The 22,503-nt window shown below is 40.5% G+C and overlaps 1 long non-coding RNA gene across 1 annotated transcript in view; it reads right to left on the bottom strand.

The window, feature by feature from the left end:
• LOC112924415 (uncharacterized) overlaps nt 1–22,503 on the bottom strand; it is a 97,148-nt gene that overhangs the window by 51,739 nt on the left and 22,906 nt on the right. Inside the window, exon 2 of the long non-coding RNA XR_012000789.1 lies at nt 20,384–20,607. This is a non-coding gene — a long non-coding RNA (uncharacterized lncRNA). The remainder of the gene's footprint in view (nt 1–20,383; nt 20,608–22,503) is intronic.

Here is a 22,503-nt window from a genome sequence, read left to right as displayed (position 1 = left end):
ATCATTTGCTTTTCTCAAGCCCTACATTAAAAGGTACATAACATCTACTAAAACCCTGGGGGAACTTCAAAATCTGTCAACTGGAAATAGGATTCCAGTGGGGGAAACCCTAAAACCTTTCATTGCTCCAAGATGATATGTTGGTTTGGCAGATTTGGCTCATCTTAAAAGGAAGTTTTTTTGGAAGGTATAACTGAATAATATGGCATTAAAGAAACACGATTCAAGTTCTCATGCTTATAAAATCATAGTTGTCATTTCTAGGTTTGCTGAAGACTGTCTTATAATCCCTTAGTAAGTTGGAGGAAACCAATACTGTACAGATGTAGATACATTCTGCACTTTTCTTCCCTTTCCCAAAGAAATTTACAGGGTTTTAAGTATTTTTAGTTACTTGAAGCACTCAAAACAAGGTTTGCTTTTCTCTAATATGGACACCAGAGGAAAAAGTCACTTTATATCTTAAAATTATTTTACATTAACCTTTACGAATGTGCTCCATTGATCTGGTTATTTTATAAGGCTTCAAGAGAGAATCAAGACTTCATTAAGTGTTGAAAAATCTAAGAAAACTGGGAATTCACGCAGTTAATTAACTGTTTTTAAAAAACAACCGCAGAGGGATCTTCAAGAGGTAAAGAGGCAAAAACAGAAAGTAGAAATGGTCATTCAGTGAGGCATGGAGGTAGCCGTGAGACTGTTCACTTAAGGAAAAATCTCAAAGTAAAAAAAATCATAGAATAAATCCTGGAAGGCAGTACAGCATGGGTTAAAAAAAGGCTCAGATTCCAATAGCGTGGGTTTCACTCATTAGGTATGTGACCTTGAACAAAATGCCTATCCTCCCTGTGCTTAGTTCCTTTTCCTTCCCATTTAAATGAGGTTGTTAACAAGACCTATCTGATAAGGTTGCTTGCTGTGAAAGTTAAATAAGATAATTTATAAAATGCCTGTAGGACAATGTCTGGTAATTGCTCAAGAACTGTTAGCTATCAAAAGCAGAAAATGTCACTATTATTACTGCATACATGAATGGGCGGAGAAGGTAAGTTAAAAAGTTAAAACAAAGCAAAGATAATCACAGGTCTACCGCTATAAACCTAAAAGATAGAATTGACATATGGTAGGTGCTCACTAAGTACTGAATGAACAAGTCAATCAATCAATCAGTGAATGAATCAATGAACAGAGTCACAGGAAGCAAAGCTTCTTTCCGGAAAAGCTAAATGCTTTGCCTTCTGCAGGCCCCTTGCTTCCCTCTTCTCTCTCCACAAGAGAAGTTACCCACATAACTGAGAATAATCTTCCTATTCCCCATGCAGCATTTCAGTTTCAGTGAGTAAATCTTCAACTTTTTCCAAAACTAGAGTAAAATACACACAAGAACACAATGAACTTGTAAACAAACACTTGAAGCGACCTCAACATCATGACAGGAAAAAAAAAGATGTTCAAAGAAGTTATATTTAACACACACTTAATTTCCATCTCAAGAGTATGATTTGAAACATATGAATGTCGTGTGAAAATATATATTTTTTCATTGTTTTTTTTTTTTTTTTTTTTTGCAAAAGGATAACTATAAAAGAAAAGGAAGTGTGCTGAGCGAAGGAGTAGGAAGGGAAGACGGGGATATTGGTTATTTTCCTGCCACTAGGGGAGGTATCATTATGCTGTTTTTCTTCAATTCAGTTATGTACCTTTAGAAATTACTTTCGGCTTCTTTCCAATTCTGAACCAGGAGCGAAATCATAAACACATTCGACAACAATATGTTCCTCTTGCGTAAATGTCTCTTCTAAGCCACATACATAATTAAAATCCTGTTGACTCAGGAATAATGTCTCAGAACTGAATGTCCAAACTCTAACTTGCTTCCTTTTCTAACCAGACAGCGCAGCTGCCAAGAGCTTCTGGGCCCTCTGCCTCTTTTCTCCGTGTATAATTATTATACATTATATAGCATATACTTGATTTGCCAAAGCCTGCCAGAAAAGGTTCTCAGGACTAGTCATCTGAACTCTGTTGTGTATACATGTGACCAAAAACACAGTGTACCAAAGCAAAAGAAAAAAAGGAGGTAGGATGGGAGTGGATGTGCCATGGTTTTTCTCCCATGGAAAGGAGATGAATATATATATATATATATGTGTATATATATATATATATATATACACACATATATATATATTTAAACACAAAGTTATATACATGTATCTTTGTAAAGCAGAATTTACTGCAGGTAGAAGAATATATCAAAAATTAATGATGCTGGGGATCCTTGGTGGCTCAGCGGTTTGGCACCTGCCTTCAGCCCAGGGCCTGATCCTGGAGACCCAGGATCGAGTCCCACATCCTGCTCCCTGCATGGAGCCTGCTTCTCCCTCTGCCTGTGTCTCTGCCTCTCTCTCTCTCTCTCTCTGTCTCATGAATAAATAAATAAAACCTTTAAAAAAATTAATGATGCCATATTATAACACAAATCCTTAGTTTCCAGTATTTAAAATGAGGAAATAGACTTTAAAAGGTCTTCGAAGTATATATGAGGCATAAAATAAAGCACTTTGGCTTTCCTTCACCTTTGGGCAGCACCAGATTTAAACCAGACATGAAAATCTATCCTATTTTTAAAGACCTCTAGAGAGAGAGGTTACACAATGTTTCTTAGGAAGTTCTTCCAATATTCCTCCCAGTCATAAAACTTACATTCTAACCTAAATCCCTCACGTTCTGGTTTCAGTCCACTTCCTTTCGCTCCGCCTAAGTTGGGTTGAAGAACAGTCGCTCACTTACCAAACCAACATTATGAGAACATTTCCAGTGCTGTGTAATTTTTTCAGCAATGGAAATTAAACACACAGCCTGTAGTTGGCTGGATCTCTTCTATTCCTTCAAAAATATTTAGATATGATATTGGCTCTTTTTCAGTTTTCTAAAAGTTCTCCATTCTTCCACAAATTTTCAGAAAACCCTGTCCCTCTTTTACAGGCTTTACTCAATTATTTTGATGCATATCTATAAGCTATAAGGGATTGCAGATTTTAGTATACCTAGCTGATTTAAATTTTTTTTTTACTAGATAGTTCCCTATTTATGCTCAGTTTTCTGTAACTTATCCTAGAACTATTTTAGAACTTATTTTAGAAAAACAGAGATCATCAAAATTTGGTGTGCATTAGAAAATTGGGGCAGCTTCTTAAAAATAAGATGCCCCAGTCTTGACCCAGACTTAGTGAATTATCATCCTTAGGGCCTAACATCTTTCAGTTGCTCTCATTCAAAAGTCTTATTTGGTTTAGTCAACAAGAGCATTTTTGTTAGGTCATCAAGCCCATTATTAAATTTGGAAAAAACAAACAAAACCACAAGAAAATAAGTGTGTCTCTATCTTTTTTGATAAAGCCAATTCTGGCTTTTTTTTTTTTTTTTTAAGGTCTTATTTACTCATGAGAGGCACAGGGGGAGGGGCAGAGACACAGGCAAAGGAAGAAGGAGGCTCCCTGTGGGGATCCTGACGCGGGACTTGATTCTGGGACCCAAGGATCCCACCCTGAGCCAAAGGCAGACACTCAACCACTGAGCCACCCAGGCATCCCAAGCCAATTCTGCTTTTGCACTTAAAACTGACGCATTAACAGAGTCAAATGTTTGGTGTTGCACTGAATGTTGACATCACAATCCTCATTAGCCAGAAAATCAAAACCAAACCTAATTTATGCTTACAAGTTTCTGACACTGGAACTAACTGCACTGCCAGCAGGCTGTTGATGTATATTATACTTTATCGCATTTAAAATGTGGTGGTTATGGCAAATACAGACTACAACCATCTGCAAGTATATCATACATTCAATATAAGATAGGGTGAGTTCCTCAAAATTTAAGCTGGCTTCTGTGGATATGTGCTCATTTAAAGGACCCTGAATGGCAAAGTAAAGAAAAAATGGATTACTGTGTATAAAACAACATAGAAATAGAATTATCAACCCAATGGGAAGAGCTGAACAGAAGTTGGAAGGTTCTGTGTGACAGGCAAGAGTAACTTTTCCAGGAAATTTTAAAGTGAATCAGGATAGGTTTGTGCTTGGATCTTAAACCATATGATATTAGTAGTAGTAATAGTAGTAGTAATAGTAGTAGTAGTAGTAGTAGTAGTAGTAGTAGTAGTAGTCATCTTGGATTGTAAAAGAGGAACACCGGGGGCCTGCCTCCATGATTTCCCCAGGGCTTAGTTTCATTTCTTGGACATTCTTAAGCATCAGTGTTGGATTACCCTATGGAGCTGCCTAAGATAGTTTGTGCTCTGCATTTTCCCACAAGCCCACAGGCAAGCAGCGAGGCGGGGGGGATCCCTCAAAGCTACTAAGGCAACCACAGAAAAGCAGGTCAAGATGAAAAGGGCTCAGAAATTGAAGTAAAAGGAGAGAAGTGAAAGCGGCAAAAAGATGACAGCTAACTACCAAGAGATACTCAAAGACAATTCATGTGTTCAAAGAGGCATCTCTTGTGATGAAAGATTCTAATATATTTGCCTAGCAACTTTCAAATATACAGTATCAGTATAGTCATCATGCCTATATTACATATGAAATGTCGAATCATTATGTTGTCCACCTGGAACTAATGTATTATATGTCAATTATATCTCAATTGCAAAGAAAAAGTAAAAGAAAAAGAAAAAAAAGATCTATCTATTTATACCAATTTGTCTGGGAACATGTGCTCATGCTTAACACCATTTCTCTTTGGGTTCAAGATCATGGTCCTGTTCTAGTTCTTTTCCAAATGCTCAAATTCTTCTTTCTCTGGTTTCTGTTTCCTTTTTAATGAAGTGTTACCTATTGTTTTTCTCTAGCATCCCCATTCTTTAATTTTTTTCTTTAACCTCTATAGTCCCTTCATTTAAAAATCTTATCTGCATGCATGGGTTCAACTGTCACCTGAATGAACATGACCCTAAAATGACATCCTTAGTTTCTTTCCCAAAACGAAATCAGGAACTTCTAAATGGCTCCAGGATGTCTCCATCTGGAGCTGGGTTCAATGTGCCTCAAATCAAACATATCAGCTTTGCTTCTGCACTTGCTGTGTCTCCCGTAAGATGTTCCAGATCACCAATTTCAGCATGTGTGGGGGTGAAGGGGCTTCCCTCCATGCTGCCAAGCAATTCATAGGACACAGCTGGGCATTTTACAATCTGACTCAATTCAGATACTGTCTACCCAGAGATAGCATCAGATTCAGCATCAGATAGCATCTGATAGCATCTTGTCCAGCCCTACAAGACTGCCCCCTCTCCATCCTCCACCACTTCAGATGTCAGTTGCAAGCCCAGGTTACCTGTGTTTCTGACCAACCAGGTATACATTAGAGGTTCCCTTGACTTGGACTTCAGATGACAATCGCAAGTCCAGGTTGTTATCTGTACTTCCAGCCAACTGGCTCTAAATCAGAGGTTCCCACAAACTCCTCCACGGGATCTATTAATTTTCTAGAGCAGCTTACAGAACTCAGAGAAACATTTCACTTACTAGATTATAGGTTTACTATAAAAGGATATAATTCAGGAACAGCCAGATGGAATTGATGAGGAGGGCAAGGTATAAGTAAAGGGCAAGGAGCTTCCATACTCTCTCCTGGTGTGCACTCTTCTGAGAGCCAAAGCACTCACCAACCCAGAAGCTCTCCAAACCCTCTCCTCTTTGTTTTTTGTGGAGGCTTCTTTACATTGTCATGATTGATTGACTCATTGGCCATTGGTGACAGGTTGGACCTCCAGGCTTCCCCCACCCCAGAGGTTGGGGGTGGGACCAAAAGTGTCAAGGTTCTAACCACAAGGTTGATTCTCCTGGCAACCAGCCCCTCTCCTTAAGTGAAGTCCTAAGTCATTTCTTTCTTTTTTTTTTTTTTTAAGATTTTATTTATTTATTTATTTATTTATTTATTTATTTATTTATTTGAGAGAGATGGAGAAATAGAGCAGGCAAGTGGGGGAGCTTGGGCGGGGGTGCAGAGGGGAGAGCCAGAGAATCTCAAGCGTACTTTGAGCTAAGCACAGAGCCAGAAGCTGGGTTCGATCTCATGACTCTGAGATCATAACCTGAACCCAAACCAAGAATCAGATGTTTATGATTCAGCCACCCAGGTTCCCCCAAAAGTCATTTCATTAACCTAACAAAAGACACCTTTGCTTCTCTTAATGAAGGAAATCCCAAAAGTTTGAGGAACTGCGAGCCAGGAATCATGCAGACCAACTATGGGAAAAAATATTTCGTCACTTAGATGCCCAAATATATATTTTCTTACAAAGTATATTATCATATCCCATGTCTTCTATCTCAGTTAATAGTATAACCTTCTCAGTCATCACTACTTCTCTTTTTGGGATGCCTGTGTGGCTCAGCGTTTTAGTGTCTGCCCTGGGCGTGATCCCAGGGTCAAGGATCAAGTCCTGCATCGGGATCCCTGCGAGGAGCCCACTTCTCCATCTGCCTATGTCTCTGTCTCTCTCTGTGTCTCTCACGAATAAATAAATAAAATCTTTTTTTAAAAAAAATGACTACTTCTCTTTTTGATGCACCCCACCAGGTAGCAAGTCCTGTTGATAGCATCTCTCAAGGCAAGGTGTGGGTCACATTCACTCCCACTGGTCCACCCCCTAGACTGACCCTTCATTAATTCTTGCTTAGACTTTTCAAATAGTATCCTAAATGGGTTCCATCCTTAACTGGATCTTGAACTTCTTTGAAGGTGAATTTGATGTCATGTTTTGATTCATCCTCTATCCTTTTTGAAATCTTTATGGACTGCTCCATTACCTATCAAAGTTAGTTTAATTCTACTTTTATAAAAATAGTCAGTTTACTGAGAACACTGTGTGAGTGCCTTGCATGTGTCATTTTCTTATTTCTCCAAAAAGCTGATCAAGTGGGTGTTTGTATGTGAAATAGAGAACTACAACTAAGGAATATTAAAATTGTTCCATCAATTGTGATTATACCATTTAATAACCTCTTTTAGGTGATAAAGAAATATTATGCTAAATGTACAAGCTGACTGTAAGGTTTTTCTTGATTTCAAAAACATTAAAATGACAAAAGAATGTGAATGTTTGAATAAAGGAAATATCATTCCAGTTTGTATCTAGCCAATGCTCCTTCTTGTATACTGTGGTCCCCTTTTCTTTGGCTTGGGCTTCAACTGTTTAGCCTTATTTATCTCTTTTCTCTTTATGTTCCTTAACACTTATCCACTCCTTTGCCTTAACCTTCATTTCTCCTGTACCAGAAATTGCATTCCTCCTCACTTCTTCTGTCCAAGCAGTCTGGCTCAAACAATCTCTACTTATTAACTCTCTCCTGATTCCCTAAATGAAAATGACCTCGTATTCTTCTGAACTATCATGCATTTTTCACTCTCACATGAATCTACTCTTTGTACTGTGTGGTTGGGCTGTGTGTACTTTATCTCTCCACTAAAATATAAGTTTTTTGAGATCAAGACTCTAATTCATGTGTCTTTAAACAATTGTCCTCAGGGGTGCCTAGGTGGCTCAGTGGGTTGAGCCTATGACTCTTGATTTCAGCTCAGATCATGATCTCAAGGTCTTGGGATTGAGCCCAGTTTTAGGCTGTGTGATCAGTGGAGAGTTGGCTTGTCCCTCTCCCTCACCCTGATTGCATGTGCTCTCTCTCAAATAAATACAATTTTTAAAAATAAATAAATAACAATTACACTCAAAGCCATCCTCCTAACCCACCCCCCATAAAACCCAGCAACTTCTTGCATATAATAGGCCCTTAGAAAATACTATCAATTGGATGTCTAATCAGAGCACCCTTAGTGATTTTCCTTTATCATCCATGATGACCAAATGAAGACTGATGGTCCCCAAGCATTTTGTCACTACTTAGCCAAGAACTGAAGTGTAGTGCTTCAAGAAATGTTAATTCTCCTGCCATAATCAAGTCACAATCTGAAGGGCCTACACAGCTGCACTTTCTAAGTGATAGACTTTTTATTTCTCTAATTTTAAAGAACTTTTTTTGGAAGGAGCCTCTTTGGAACTCAGGTTAAACCCACCTTCCTTTTAAGAATATAAAATCTTTCTAAGCAGAAAAAAAAAAAAAGAAAGAAAGAAATGCCCTGTGTGCTAAAGTGGAATTTTTTTTGTCATTTTGTTCTTACCATTGCCTAGAGGGGAAATTGTTGTGGGAAACCTAAATATTTCTTGCTCTTGGCCCTTGCCTTGACATTTCACAGGAAAGTGTTACAGGAAAAAAGAAAAAGTATTTCGCAAGCATTTGTTTGCATTCCTCATTGTTATAATCTCAAAAATGGGTAAATGATTTTGTATAGATTTGTGTAGAATCCTTATAGCAGAATCCTATGACCATCTAACTACTAAAATTCCTCATTTTGGTGGCAGAGCTTGCAAAAAATTTTAAACACATTTTCTTATCTGGTTCCCAAAACCCTTCATCTGGTTCCCTTGATGAAGGTATTTTTAAAATTTTTATTTATTTATTTACTTGAGAGAGCAAGAGCATGCACACGCTAGGGGGGAGGGGCAGAGACAGATAATCTCAAGCAGACTCCCTATGAGTGCGGGAAGGGATGTGGGGCTTGACCACATGACCCATGAGATCATGACCTGAGATGAAACCAAGAACCAGATGCCCAACCGACTGAGCCACCCAGGTACCCCTGATATAGGTATTAATATATGGATTTTAGGAATGGATCAACTGAGGTTCAGAATTGTTAAAAGAATCCTTTCACCCAAGGTCATATAGCTAATAATGGCAGAGGTTAGGGTCGAATCCAGAGTCTTTACTCCAGGGTCTGCACGTTGTCCATAATTCTACAGGGCAGCTCAGATGAGAAACTGGGATTTTTAAACATGACACTATTTATGGAAGAGTCTGACAAACCGCTGGTATGTCCTGACCTTTGAAAAGACAGTAAGAGTGAATAATCCTAAAAGTCTACATGTGGACTTACAGGAATCTGATTTTAAAATGTTACTTCTGCTTTCTGAGGAAATCGGAATTCTCTACCCTCTCAAATCTCCTTTCCAAGTTCTCCTACTTCCAGCTAACTGGCTTGGAATTTCTGTCAGAAGCAAACAGTCAGTTTATGTCACCTCATAGCTCAACTGCTGAAAATCTTTCAACATCACAAACCCAGATAAAACGGCGATAAGATGTGAGAATCCAAGGGCTCGATCAACGGTTTTCCAGTCTTTTAAAGGAAACAGTTCTCTCTCTATCCATCCCCTCAACCAACGTATTGATTTATGAAAACCCATCCACAAACAGGGAGAAAATGATGGCACCAATACGCAGGCCCACCTTGTCTAAGGCCAAAGTAGACTTGTATGCCCTCCAGCGGTCTTCCATTCCCTTTTTAACCATGATTAGTACTGTTACTTGGCTAATAATTGTGAAAGATGAAATGGGGAAACACAGGTGTCCAGACCACACCAAGAAAATCTTTGAAGCAAACCAATGTTGGTTGAGTAACACTGGTTAATCTCACAAAAAATTTATAAAATAAAATTTTTAATAAATTTAATCAAAGACCTTGAGCAATGGGCATACACTGAGGCTCAGCAAAGTTAAAACAACTCATCCAAGATCCCACAGCTAGAAAGTGGTGAAATTGGGATCCAAACTCTCATCTTTCAGAGTCTATGCTGTTAATGATTCTACTACACTGCTTCTCAGATCTATTTTTATGTGATATTAAGATAGAGATGAAGGGACGCCTGGGTGGCTCAGTGGTTGAGTGTCTGCTTTCGGCTCAGGGTGTGATCTTGGGGGTCCTAGGATCGAGTCCCACATCAGGTTCTCTGTGGGGAGCCTGCTTCTCCCTCTGCCTATGTCTCTGCCTCTCTCTCTTTGTCCCTCATGAATAAATAAATAAAATATTAAAAAAAAAAGAGATGAAGTCCAATATAGTACTTCACTAGATTGTCTCTGTAAGGAGCCAGTAAATGTGGTAAAAAATAAAAATAAAAATAAAAAAAGACATAGAACAATCCAGATGCCCCCATCCCAGTCCCCCATTTCCACTTCTTCCCTTGTCTCTGGAGTTACTCTTAAATTCTTAGTCACAACAACGCATATGCATGCCTAACCATTGAACCTTTAAAAACAACAAAACAACAGCTCAGCTCAAACATTCTACTACTTTGAAGAAAACAATAATATAGGAAGGCTATTCTGAGAGCTACCTAGGTGACAGGCTTCTCCTAGACTTGTTCATCGTGCACACAGGCAACAAGCAACTGGCTCTAAACCTATCCTTCACCAATTCCTGTGGTTCTGGATGCTTCACCAATGCCAAAAAGTTGTTCACTTCAATAAAACATACCCACAACAGCATGCAATCCCCTTTTCTAGTCATTCCCAGAATGGTTAGGCAAGTTGAGAGGACACTAAAGAAAGGAGAAGCTTAGCACTACAATTGGTCATGATGAAAATGGATGACAGATGGTACAGTGGTTCCGTGTGGGCCCCCTGACGCCCTCTCTGCCTAAGAGTACTTGTGTAAGTAATTATTTGAACATCTTGATGGGTTTTATCCACATACATCCATAAAAGTGGCGCTGGCAATGGAAAAATAAATACTGTTCCCATTGATAAGAAGGGTAAGTCTCATGAACTTAACAGGATTAAGATGAAGATGGGAAAACAGTGGCCACCTCAAAAGCGGAGAAACCTTTGCCTCAACTGGATGGTAGCTGGACTTCAGCCAGTATTCCAGCTGTCCAGTGGAAGGGAAAGAATTAAGAAGCACAAACCAAATTCTAGAAATACACAATGAAAAGCTATTTACAAAAAAAAAAAAAAGATATACTTAGGGATTTTTTTTAAAGCATTTTGAGTTCTTTGGTATTGGTTGCTGCTTGCAACAAGCAAATCTACTATTTGCATCTTGCAGATTTGTGCCTATTTTCAGGAATGCCTTATGTACAGGTGTACACAGAGGACTACCTGTACCTACCTAGTTGTTTTGTCTCCATGCCCATTTGTTTAAGCTGAACAAAAAAATTGGATGTCAGAGTGATGAAGACTGCAGAGTATGCAAAGAAAAAAATAAAAGGACTTGAGATGCAGGAGCTGAGGCAAGCATCCAGACATCCACACCGGGAGGAGCCCAGGTGAATGCAGCTGCGGGCCAACCCCCAGGAGAGGCACGTGCAGGCGCAGGGCGGACTGCCTGACACACGGAAAGCCTTCAGGGTTGCTGCCTGCGTTCAGGTGGTGTGGGGCAAAGAAACTAGATACGTGAATTCCATTTAAGTTCACATTCTAAAGGGCAGCTTAATAAACCACCTCAGAGTACGACGTCCTCAGAGCACCATGTCCTCTGACCAGTCCCAGGAATTTCTGGAGCTGGGATGAACAAGTGCCAGTGGGTACCCTATTTAGTCCTCCATTGGCAGTCACAGTTTTTTCTTCAGCCAGACACCCAGGAGAAGCTTTCCGTTAGGTGTGGTTTTAGGAACCAGCCCTACCTCTCTTCATCAGACTGCCTGCCTTTGCACTGAATAAAACGAAGAGGAAATTTCTACCCACCCACTCAACAGGGACTACAAGACTCAACTCACATCCTGCGAGCCTCAGGATGGAACACGAATCCTTTCAACCAACTACCTGGGCACAGTAGCTGACTATCAGGAAACTGCCTGTGGCCTCCACACATTGCCACACTATTTACACAGCTGATGGAAGTTTGCCCTGCTGAAGAATTTGGCTCTAGAGGATTCCCCTTAGAATTCCCAAAGGGCCCATTCACCCTGTCACACCCTCACAGATGCCTGTGGAGATAGGAACAGTGGGGTTCATTTTCTAACTCCCTCTGTACACACTATAACTCTACACGTTTATTTAAAAGTGGGGGGTCGGAGAAGAGCTAGGAGAGCTACAAAACCTAACGTTATATGAGATATTTTCAAAAAATATTTTAAGTAAAGTCAACAACCCCCTTCCCCTGCCACTCAAACATTCCTCTGCTTCAGTCAGCAGCCCAGACCCCGCTCTTCACGTTCACAGGCGTGAAGCGGGGCTGGGACAGGACTCCCAATGGAAGAAAAGCCTTTCCACAAAGTGAACCAACTCTCACAGCAGAGAGGACAGAAGCAGCAAAGCAGAGGCCTTGACATTCTTTTTCTTTAATAATTTAAAGTCTTGCTATTAGCAAGGGAAAAGGAAATATCAGACATGTGATTTTAGCATGAAAATAAGACAAAAGCAGAGGTGATAAAATGGAGGGAGTAATTTCCTGAAGCCCTTCTTGCTCTGCTAAAGGCGAGAGTCAATTTTCATTCTGTCAATTATTAAAATACATTAGAAATGACGGTAAGCTATTAATTTCTCCAACTCACCACTAACTGTGATCACAGTGGCAGCTGAATCCTGCCAGCCGTGGGGCCTGCTTTTCCTAGCTGTGAATGACCTCTTTCACTAGGAAAATTAGTCAGGAAACAACTCTCCTTTCGGGAAAGAGGCGTGTATGAGAAGTAAATGTATACCCAAAATGTTCCCTCTCTTAATTTCCTTCCCTTGCTGCTAATTTTCTCCTAGCCTAAATAATTAATCTTCCTACATTCCTCAAATAAACTCCACCTAAATCAGCTCACCCTAAAGAAGAAAAGGTAACTGATCCTCCCACATATGTCCTACTTCTTTCCTTTGGAGGAGACAAAAGTGTAATCTCAAATTTAAGGGCTTAGGTTTGGATGCCAAACTCTGAATTTGACCCTCAACTCTGTTCAATGAATATGTGACTTTGGACAAATTACTTTCATCTCGATTTCCTTATTTGTAAAATGGAAACAATCAGTAGTTCCCAGCTTCTAGGGTTTGTGTGCACATCAGATATATGCCTTGAGCCGTAGCTGAAACAAATAAATGCTCGGTGGAAGTTCAGGATTACTATTACTGGCTCTTCCACCTCTAAAATGTCAGATTCAAGCAGAGACAAAAGGTGAAGGACACTAATTAGAGACTGAAAAAGTCAAAGAATTTCTCAACTCTTAGTGGAGCAGAAGCAAATGAAAGTCAGTGTGCTCTTATATTAAAGTGTACTCACTCTTATATTAAAAGGCTAAACATGGGGATGCCTGGGTGGCTCAGTGGTTGAGCATCTGCCTTTGGCTTAGGGTGTGATCCCAGAATCCCCAGACTGAGTTCTGCATCAGGCTCCCTGCAGAGGAGCCAGCTTCTCCCTCTGCCTGGGTCTCTGCCTCTCTCTGTGTCTCTCATGAAAAAATAAATAAAATCTTTAAAAAAAAAAAAAAAAGCAGGGGTGGGGGTGCTAAACATGGTGTGTCTGAGTGGCTCAGTTGCTTAAGTGTCCAACTCTTGATTTTGGTTCAGGTCATGATCTCAGGATCATGAGATCTGAGCCCCCCCCCCTCAAGAGCCCCAATGTGAACCCCACTTTGAACTTCCAGTTCAGTGCAGTCTTTGTGAGATCCTCTCCCCTGTCCCTCCCCTTGCTGGAGGACACACCCTCTCTCTCTCTCTCTCAATTAAATTTACTAAAAGTCTGAAGTGACATTATACCTGTGATTATTTACAGGCTAATGACTTGTAAGAGGTGGGGAGAAAACAGTCTTTCTATATACATGATGCTAGGAAGAGCTTTATTTAAGAAATTAGGAACTTAGGAAAAAAACAATTTAAAGATGGTGAATTAAAAAAAAAATGCCTGCAAAAGAAAGAGTTAATGAATAAGCAGCAAACTAACTTCATGTTCAGCTAATCTCTGTAATAATACTGATGTTTGGGGACAGAAATAACCTCATATTATAGGTTTTCTGGGGTCAGGTAGGAAGTCGTACTATAAATTACTCTGGGGACTGAGTTAGACCCACAGTGACACTCAATCTCTGCCCTCACCCATTTCAGAAGATCCAGTTTAAATCCTTTCCAAGCCCCTCCAAAGAGAACTTCGGCATTGTGATCAAGAAAAAAGCGATCAGAGTACCGGACCCAGTTACTACTTGTGCAGTTGTGGGTTATATTCATGCCCTTATCTGAAAAATGGGACTACGAACAGTACCTGTATCTCTGGCTGTGTGAGCGCTCGGTGTGGAAATGTGCACTGGGGGTACAGGTCCCCATCTTTAAGTGGCAACAGCCAGAAGCCACTCCAATTGTTCACGTTACAGATAGGAAGATCTAGAGATGTTAAGATCTAGCCATAGGTCACACAGTGAGTTCATTTCAAAGTCTGGATTAGAATCTAAATCCTGATTCCTGATTACAGCATTTTTGCACTAAACACACTCTGCTTCCATGGGGCTTTGCAAATATTCTCCTGCACTGATTTTGCCTGTTTCTGAACATCAGCTGCATTTTCAACCAGTACTATCAGGATAGCACTTGAATGCTCTCAGACGATAAATCTGTTCCCTCAACAACATAATAAGTTCCTGGAAGTGACAGCAGAGGTTTCAAATGTCTTCTATCTGTCCCAAGGTGTCTGTTCAAGTGCGGGGCATGTAATATTGTTAATTGATTGATAGAGTGGTTTCTTTAGGAAGAGGTTTTCCTCTGAGTAGAATGTTACGGGGAGGAAGATACTGACCAGCTGTTAGGCCCGCAGAAGATTAAATTAGAGGAAATGGGTTTTGAACATGTCCAAAGAGACACATAAAAAATTAACTGCAAGGGAATTTAAACACAGAATAATGGAACAAGGCAGGCAGAGGGTTCTCTCCTCGGGTAAATGTTTTAAAAATAGACAGTCTATTTTTAGACAAAAATAGGTTAACACAGCCATTGGTTCCTAACTGTAAACCTCAAATGTTGTAGAGTTACTGCAAAGAATCTTCAGGGGCTGGGATGCCCGGGTGGCTCAACGGTTGAGCATTTGCCTTTGGCTCAGGGCATGATCCTAGAGTCCCAGGATCGAGTCCCACATCGGGCTCCCTGCAAGGAGCCTGCTTCTCCCTCTGCCTGTGTCTCTGCCTCTCTCTCTCTCTCTGTATCTCATGAATAAATAAATAAAATTAAAAAAAAAATCTTCAGGGGCACTTGGGTAGCTCAGTTGACTTTGGCTTGGGTCATGATTTGGGGGTCTTGGGATAGAACTTTGCACTCAGCGGGAGTCTGCTTGTCCCTCTGCCTCCCCCTGATTGTGCTCTCTGTCTCTGAAATAAATAAAATCTTAAAAAAAAAAAAAAAGAATCTGCAGATTTACACATCAGACTTTGTAGAGTAAATAAGTGCCTTGCACCTCTATACAATATTTCCCCCCAAATGCATATGCAGTCTATTGTGGTTTAATAAAATACAAATCCACTAAAGGCTCTGTGGATTGGGCTATAATGATTGTCCATTACATATATTTTTAATCAATCAATGAAATAGTAGCTAACATTTATTGAGCATTTACAGTGTGACAGGCATAGTACTAACCATGTTATAGAAATTATGTTTTTTGCCTCTTATTAACACCCTGAAGGGAGGTACAATTATTATCCCCATTTTACACAAGAAACAGATTTGTAGAATTTAAGTAACTCAACCCTTTGGTTTTACTGGTAGTGAATAATGGAGCTGGAATCAGACTCCAAGGCTTGTGGTTCTACCCTTTGTTAGGCCACTATCTAATTGATGGATGTGAAACATTATACTTATTGTCATCTTTGTAGGAAGTGGATGTCTATCCCTGAAATCTTATGTTTAAAAAAAGATCCTCTTATCTTCAAAGGTTGGTTACATCACAAAATGGAAGCTAAAAGTGGCTCCAGAATAATTAGTTTCTGTGACTTTAGGCAAGCCAGGTGTTTAGAACTAAGGGATTCGACTGGTCTCTAGATACAGCTCCAAGCAAGAAATTCTATTATTCCATAATTAAACTCAGCATTTCCCAAAATAGATTCTGTAATGTCTACTCCCAAAGGACACTACATAGAAAAAGGTTTTCACAGTCCAACAGTTGGAGAAACACCATAAACTCAAGAACCATCCATACACAAAAGAGCGTATCTTCTTTTGAGAACCCACGGTTACACCTTCACATATTAAAAGCTCTGAGACATCCTGCAGAGCACTGGATTACACAAAATTAAACATGTTCTCTTCTTGTAGCACTTCTCAACAAAGAAACCTTTTTCATTCTGTGTAACCCAGAGTACCCTAAAAATATCTGGGCATCAATCTCCTCTGTACATAATAACTATTTCATGAAACTAGTTCCAAGACCATTCATAGGTTATAAGCCAACTTTGGCAGTTAAAACATTTCTGTACTAACGAGGCAGGCTATAAAAGGTGACCTTTTCAATCTTCCCCAAACTGTTATTCTGTTGTGGTGTTGGCTTCCAGAAAGCTATTTCCTCTAAGCACCACACAGCTCAGTAATTTTTGTTTGTTTCTCTTCAAGCATGGAATGAAATTTTTATGATACTCTGAAGATTATATTCCTCTATTCTTCAAAATCTACTCTAGTCTAATGGTTCTCAAACTTAACCATCATCAGAATCACCTGGAGAGTGTGTTAAAACAAGGATTGCTGAGTCTGCCACAGAGTTTCTCATTCAGAGAATGAATTTCTCATCTGGAATGAGGCTGAAGAATTTACAGGACTAACAAGTTCCCAGGTGGTGCCAATGTTGCTGGCCTGGGGCCTACACCACTCATCTAGACCTCTTCTATGAGATTTAGACCTTGAAGTAGAACACGAAAGATATTCGGTCTCTGCTTCCATCATCAATACCTGTTATCTTTTCTCTTGCTTCTGTAAGTTTGAATATTTAGCCGCATATCGATGGCATTTTCTTTGTATTTCACATTTTCTACTTGCAAGTTGCAAAAGCTTCAGGAATCAAAGATGAAGAAAGGAGTTAGGAAACAGAGAGTATCTTTGATCAAGCTTTAATAGAAGATGATATTAATATATTTAAGAGCTAAATCTCTTATTTCTCATTTAATCATATGGATAAGATGTCAGCAGAGTGAACTATTTCTCATCTCCTTGGAGGAATGATTAAGTAGTGTTTTGTAAATATAGGCAAGTTTTACATTTCTGACACCTGGGCTGGGTCTCCATTCACTGGAACCTGCAGACCTTTATTTCGAGAACTTTAGTTTCTCTAATAGAAATTTTTATGATGCTAAAGAAGCTTTAGAATCAAGGGGCCCTTTGAAATAATGGTGACTATAAATGTAGCTACAGAATCACAAAATTGGCACTGCCTGGTATAATAGATGTATTCCTCAAAAATTGCAAGTCAAATTACTGTCAGTTGGATCCTATTTACATATTTATATTTTCTAATTTTAGATGCACCCAACTGACACTGTTTCCTAACTCCTCAGTGTGAAGCTTCGGGTTCTCTTGCCCTCTCCAGCCCTACTGACCTGTCAAGGAAAAGAGGACAGAAATCAATCTTTCTTGCACATCTTCTAGGGGCTACCTCATTTTTATCTGTATCAAACCTCTGACAGGGTCTTGATCCTGAGAGACGCCGAGGCCTGGAAAGGGTCCAGTCACCTAATGTTGCCTAAGTGGTAACTTAGGCAACATTAGGACATAAGCCAGGAGACCAAACCAGAGTCCCCTCTCCCTTCACCACTCCTCACCAACTTCACCCGCTTCAAATCCCTAATGATCCTTTGATGAAACAGGGGAGCTCCTTCTTTAAAGGACAGTGTAGGGGAGAATCAGTTGGCATTGGGATAAATTACCCATAATCCATATGATTTAAAATAATCATTTTTTAAAAAGACTTTATTTATTTATTGGAGAGAGAGAGCAGAGCTGAGGGGAGGGGCAGAGGGAGAAGCAGACTCTCTGCTGAGCAGGAAGCCCAATGCAGGGACTCGATCCCAGGACCCGAGTCAAAGGCAGATGCTTAACAACTGAGCCACCCAAGTGTCCTAAAATGATCATTTTCACATATGAGTCACCTAGGAGGTAAAAACACCTGAATGTGAGATTAAGGAAGGGAGAAGGGGGGGTGCTAACTAATGGATAAAATGAAATCAAAAAGTTTCTCTCAGAAGACCAAGCATTAGAGCTTTATAGACAGTTGTTTGATAAGCCCAGCCAACAACCCAAGGGGTAATAAGGAGGGTAGAATGTCAAAGTTCTCCAGGAGGGCGTTCACGGTAAATCTGGGCCTTAAGAAGGCGCACCTGGCACTGCTAGCTAGAATGAAAACGCCACCACCACCAACTGGTGAGTACTGCCTTGGTTACATAAAGCAGTTCATGGCAGGGTTCTTGGGGAAAGGGAAAATATCCCATTTACCCTGGCTCAGAAACTACCCAGACTCTGAAACCTTGTGCAAACAAAATTCTCGCAAGTAAGCTGAGCTCTGCCCACAGAGCATTCTTTAGGGCTTAGTATATGTGGAAGCTGAGTTCCCCACTATTATCCTCACTATGTCAGGAAGGATTTTATGAATGCGTGACCTTAGGTTTTAAAAGGAGACCACAGAAGTTGACAATGACCTAAACTACCTGTGAATGTCAGCCTTTCAGAGAAAAGAATGTTATTGATGAATCCAGGAGACTACACAGGGCTGCTCCACAGTTCTGAAACCCGGCAAGAAATTGCCCATTTTAATAGTTACTGGGGTATGAAAGGTACCGCAACTGGGCTGTTCATGATACCTCTGGGAAACTGTTTGTTAGGAATAAACAAGGTTTGTGAATAGAGCTCTACTACTTTGGGATCCGCTGGCTTTCTGTGGTTGATTTTCTAGATTACTTCGGTAACCTATGTCAACAGAAACTGAGCTTCTTAAGAGCAAACTGAAACACCACTGTTCTGCATAGAATAGTACCAACTACTTGCTCATTGAGTGTTGGGATTTGCATTTCTAGATCAGAAACACAGACTGACATATACAACATTTACATTAACAAGAGTCAAGTGGAGTTCCCACTTTCCTTCCTTCAGGTAACATTTATTGACTACCTAATTCTATGAGAGATGCTACTGATACAAAGATAAGACACAGTCTGTTCCCTCAAAGGCCTTGATCTAATCTATAAAATGTACATGAGATGCACATGACGCTATAAAGGGACAGGTGTTAAGATAGAAGCCAGAGTATCATGGAGACCAGAAGGTAGCAGCCTAGTGTATCATGCTTCACAGAGGTGATGTTTCATTTGGGTATGAACTGATGACTAGGAATTTGCCTGGTGGAGAAAGGGTGATAGAAAGAATTCTTTAGGCAGAGAGAAAATCATATGCAGAGATGTGACCGTGAGATAGGCCACAGCATGCCAGGGAAGGATAAGAAACTCTTGACCGTGGATGGTGAAGTTGAGTGGGATGAAATCCCAAGGGGATGACTAGTCCTACAAACTATCTAATCTAATCACATGTAGGCAAGCCTTTGCTGACACAAAGTCCAAGCATAGTGATGGGCTGTAACAGTTAAAGTCATCATTTCTGGTGAAAGAGTCACTATTACTATTTCTCTCACAGATCAAGAGAGAAAGAAAGCCATCTCCTTTCCTTTCAAAAGGATACAGTACACTGTAGGATACTATTCTACACACGCTGGCCATTGTCCCCCCACCCCCAAATCTCACCTCTCCACACTGCTGCCACAGTCATCTTCCTAAAACACAGCTTTAAACCTGGCCTCTCAGCAGCTATAGAATCTGAAGCTCAAACTCTTTAGCAGTCTTAGCTTCTCCGCATACAAAATGCCTTTCTACACTTCTGTGGTTTTGCTCACATGGAAATGATATACCTTTCTCCACTGCTCTCAATCTGTCAAGATTCTTTTCTAAAGATTTTTTTAAAAAATATTTATTCATGAGAGACACAGAGAGAGAGGCAGAGACACAGGCAGAGGGAGAAGCAGGCCCCTGTGGGGAGCCCGATGCGGGACTCGATCCCGGGAGCCCAGGATCACACCCTGAGCCGAAGGCAGACGCTCAACCGCTGAGCCACCCAGGCGTCCCTCAATCTGTCAAAATTCTATTTTTCTATCAAAGTCCCAGAATGGCCACCTCCTCAAGGAAGCTTTCCTTATTGTTCTCATGATGAACAGTCCTTCCTCTGTGACCCAAACCAGCCGAGCACCTTCTTCTCTGCCTTGTCTTGTAGGTAGTCTTTGGGAAGTTCTTTGGAGGAAGGCATTTCAATTAGATAGAAGGAAAACAAGGGAGGGAAGAAGGCTGACTTCTGAGTAGACATAGTAACTGAGTCCCAGGCCAGTATCAGGTATTCAGAGGCAGTGGAGCAATAAGTGAGACACAGAGGCTAAGGTGGAAGACTGCATTTTCCCACGATGGCTGCAGAAATGTGTCCCAAGCTCTCCTAAAATGTGACCCCCCATCTAAAAAGGGAGCCCATTTCCCTCCCCTTGAATCTGAGATGGCCTTAGTACTCACATGCAACCCGCAGAATGCTGCAGAGGTAATGCTTCGATGGCTAGGTCAGGAAAGGCCACGTAGCTTCTTCCTGGTTCTATTGGGATGCTTGCTCCACCTCCAGATAAGATGTCCTCTCAACCAGCCCCTCTGCCAGCTGAGTACCAGTGAATAACTTCAGCCATCACAAAAGGAGCAGAAAAATCTCCCAGCGAAGTCTTGTCTAAATTCCTGACTTCCAGAATCTATGAGACATAATTTAATGGATACTGTTTTTTTGTTTGTTTTTTTTTAAGTTTTTATTTAAATTCCAGTTAGTTGGGCAGCCCGGGTGGCTCAGCGGTTTAGAGCCGCCTGCAGCCCAGGGCGTGATCCTGGAGACCCTGGAGTCCCACATCAGGCTCTCTGTATGGTGCCTGCTTCTCCCTCTGCCTGTGTCTCTGCCTCTCTCTCTGTCTCTATGAATAAATAAATAAAATCTTTAAAAATAAATAAATAAATTCCAGTTAGTTAACATAAAATATAATATTAGTTTTAGGTATAATGGGAACTGTTTTAAGTTACAAAGTTGGTTTTTTTTAAAGATTTTATTTATTTATTCATGAGACACACAGAGAGAGAGAGAGAGAGAGAGAGAGAGAGGCAGAGAACAGGCAGAGGGAGAAGCAGGCTCCATGCAGGGAGTCCAACGTGGGACTCGATCCTGGGTCCCCAGGATCACACCCTGGGCTGAAGTCGGCACTAAACCACTGAGCCACCCGGGCTGCCCAAGTTACAAAGTTTTAGAGTTGTTTGGTATACAGTAGTAATACCAGAAAAGCAGGGAATAAATCTGGACCCTGCCTTCTATTCTGAAGTCTTCTGAAAGAGTAGTAATCACTGGTCACTTCAGGATGAAAGTTTCTAGAGTCTCCTGGAAACACTTAGGGTGCTTGGTGAGAACCACTGAATAACTTGGGTCTTAACTGTGAACATGAGGCCAGAAGCCACTGGGGCTGCAGAGGCTCCCAGCAAAGGGCTATGTTATTGATATGACCAGTTGAAGGTATCCCATCATAGGTCTAGAGAAGCTCACTGCACTTTATCGAAACACAAATCAGAGGGTAGAGGTAGGAGATGAGTCTTTGTGCTTGGCAGATGGTAGAGAGTAGATGCTCGATAAATACCCATTGCACGGATTGACTGAATCCAGGGACTGGCGGCAATACTCGTGGGACTGTTTCCTGAGAGGCAATGGGCAACTGAGGCATCATAGGTTTCCCTAATGACCTGTAATTCGAAATAGGATGCAGATCTGGGTTCTCTTTTTGAGGCATTGGGTCAGAGGCTCACAGGTTGGAGGCTTGGGGCCAGCCGGCGGGACTCTGTGTGAAGCGACTTTCTGAGAATTCTGGCTGGGGCTTGCATGTCTTGTCCTCATCAGGTAACCCAGGCCTCTGTGCCTACTGCGAGCATCTTCACTTGAACAGTCCACTTGTTGCTCACCTAGTACTTCTATCCCTCTTCCCACTATTCTGTGGAGCTCACTAGCTAAGTGGTAAAACCCACAGATCTCCCTGTTCATAATAGTTTTCAACCATTATCCTGAGCACTAAGTGAAACATCCCTCTTTTCTGAGCTTACAATAGCTTCTTTTTCCTAAAGACCATATTTAAGATCTCTCACACTGATTTAAACCTATTAATGCCTAAAGGAGAGGCTGACTTCAGACCCAGGTACAGGCCCTTATAGTTATCCTGAAAAGGAAATGGTGAGATTTCTGATCTCTGAAGCAGTTTTCTTCTACTAGAAAGTTGTCCTATATTTTCAGAAGACCTATCATATTCTTATTCAAAATATTTCTGAAGTCATAATTCTGATTGAGAATGTATTTTAAGCTAGATTTTTACAAAAGTCAGATTTTGTGGTGGTTTTCAAATAGCTGGAAATTTTATTAGCCCAATATCTTATTTTCATTAAATCAACAAACTACATAATTTTCAAGATCATAACTGTACATTTCCTTCACAGAAACATTAGGAATCCCAGTCTCCTGGAGAAATCTCAATTTTCCTTTTTTTTTTTTTTTTTTTTTTTAGAATAAAGTCAGAGATTTGTTAACTGCAACTAAAATGTTAAACAAAAGGGCCTTTCACTCATGG

The sequence above is a fragment of the Vulpes vulpes genome, chromosome 3, assembly GCF_048418805.1.
Source record: "Vulpes vulpes isolate BD-2025 chromosome 3, VulVul3, whole genome shotgun sequence".
NCBI classification, from domain to species: Eukaryota; Metazoa; Chordata; class Mammalia; order Carnivora; family Canidae; genus Vulpes; species Vulpes vulpes.
This window is presented reverse-complemented; position numbering and strand designations above follow the sequence as displayed.